The sequence below is a fragment of the Cyprinus carpio genome, chromosome B4 (assembly GCF_018340385.1).
Source record: "Cyprinus carpio isolate SPL01 chromosome B4, ASM1834038v1, whole genome shotgun sequence".
Classification (NCBI taxonomy): Eukaryota; Metazoa; Chordata; class Actinopteri; order Cypriniformes; family Cyprinidae; genus Cyprinus; species Cyprinus carpio.
In genome coordinates, this window is record NC_056600.1 from 1,599,390 (window position 1) to 1,601,889 (window position 2,500).

The 2,500-nt window shown below is 37.4% G+C and overlaps 1 protein-coding gene across 7 annotated transcripts in view; it reads left to right on the forward strand.

The window, feature by feature from the left end:
* Positions 1–2,500, forward strand: part of LOC109089287 (transcription factor ETV6-like) — a 23,706-nt gene that overhangs the window by 11,421 nt on the left and 9,785 nt on the right. The gene's annotated exons all lie outside the window — the stretch shown is intronic.

Below are 2,500 nucleotides of genomic sequence, written 5' to 3' on the forward strand. Positions count from 1 at the left end.
ACAGCTCTATACAAAAAAAAAAATATTTAACGACTTCTATAAAACGATTTTTTTTTCACTATTTTTTTTCCTTTTCATGGCACTATATATATATATATTTTTTATTTTTTTATTTTTTTTTTATTATATTTTTTTTTGGAAATTATGATTTCATTTCTTAAGGGAAAAAAGCTGTCCAAAACTGCGGTGTGAAAAAGTAATTGCCCCCCTAAATCTAATTTTGCAGCGATCAAGCGTTTGTGATAACTGCCAATGAGTCTTTCTCATCGCTGTGGAGGGATTCTGGTCCACTCTTCTTTACAGAATTGTTTTAATTCAGCCACACTGGAGGGTTTTCGAGCGTGAAAGGACTGTTTAAGGTCATGCCACAGATCATTGTTCTGCTGCAGAACCCAAGTGTGTTTGAGCTCGAGGTGTTTGAGCACAAACGGACGGCTGGACATTCTCCTTCAGGATTTTCTGATGGAGCGCAGAATTCATGCTTCCATTAATTACAGCAAGTCATCCAGACACACCCGTGGAACTCTCCCATGCATGCTGTTTCTGCCCAGTCTCTTTCTTATTGTTGAATCATGAACACTGATCTTAATTGAGGCGAGTGAGGCCTGCAGGTCTTTAGATGTTGTTCTGGGTTCTTCTATGAGCTCCTGGACGAGTCGTCATTGTGCTCTTGGAGTAATTTTGGTAGACCGGTCACTCCTGGAAGGTTCACACTGTTCCGAGTTTTCTTCATTTGTGGATAATGTCTCTGACCGTGGTTCGCTGGAGTCCCAAAGCTTTAGAAATGGCTTTATATCCCTTTCCAGACAGATACATGTCAACTTTTTTGTTTCTCATCTGTTCTTGAATTTCTTTAGATCGAGGCATGATGTGCTGCTCTTTAAGCATGCTTCACTTTGTCAGACAGCTTCTGTTTAAGTGATATCTTGATTCAGCAGGTCTGGCAGTAATCAGGTCTGGGTTTGGCTAGAGAAATTTAACTCATAATGTGGTTAATTACAGTTCTTTCATGATTTAACAGGAGAGGGCAATTAATTTTTCACACAGGGCCAGGCTTTTGTCCCTTAATAAATGAAATCATCATTTAAAAATTGCATTAAGTATTTACTTGCATTATATTTGTGTAATATTAATATTAGTTTGATGATCTGAATCTCTTAAGTGTGACAAATATGCAAAAAAATAAAATAAAAAAAAAAAACAGGAAGGGGGCAAAAACCAAAAAATACAACTAAATAATTAAGTTAATATAATACAATTAGAATTATTTTATTTATCTATTTATTTATTTATTATATAGACACACCATTTATCCAAAATGTTATATGAAATATTTGATTTTAATTTGATTTTGTTATTTATTTAATGTATTTTTATACATTAATCCGACGACAGATGAAGCCAAACCCTCAAAGACTCTTGAATGAGTTGATATCCACTAAGCTGCTATTATGGGATGTAACTGAAGCTCCGGAGCTGATTTCATGCTTGACGTGTGCTGACACGCACGAGAGAGAGTGAGAACATGAGTGTGTGTCGTGAATTCATACACGCCTCACACACACACACACACACACACACACACATACACTCTCAGACACACACATACACATATATATACACACAGACACACACACACACACACACACATATATACACACACACACACACACACACACATATATACACACACACACACCACACACACACACACATATACACAGACACACACACACACACAAAAACATAAACAAAAACACATATCCGTGAAAACACAAACAAACAAACACACACAAAAACACACAAACACACAAATGGCATTTGAAACATTTACATACACTCTCAGAATAACACACACACACACACACACACAAAAACACACACACACATATATACACACACAGACACACACACACACACACACACACACACACACACAGACACACACACACACACACACATATATACACACACATACACATATATACACATACACACGCATATATACACACACAGACACACACACACACACACACACACACACACACACATATATAAAAAAAAAAACACACACACACAAACACACACACACACACACACACACACATATATACACACACACAGACACACACACACACACACATATACACACACACACACATATATACACACACACACACACATACACTCTCAGACACACACAGACACACACACACACACACACACACATATATACACACACACACACACACACACACACAGTCAGGTTGAGTGACAGGCGAGGGTGTGTGATTGAGTCTGATCTGAAGCCGTGTTAATCTGATTCTGCTTTATAAACCAGATCAAACGCTTCAGAACTAACAGAACAGACAGCAAACACAGAGAAAGGGAAAGATGCTCATGAAAAATAAATCTTTAACGTGGTCAAAATCAGCTGCTGTGAAGTGTGTGATGCCGTCAGAACCTGTACGATGAAGAGTTGCATATAAATAGTTTGTTT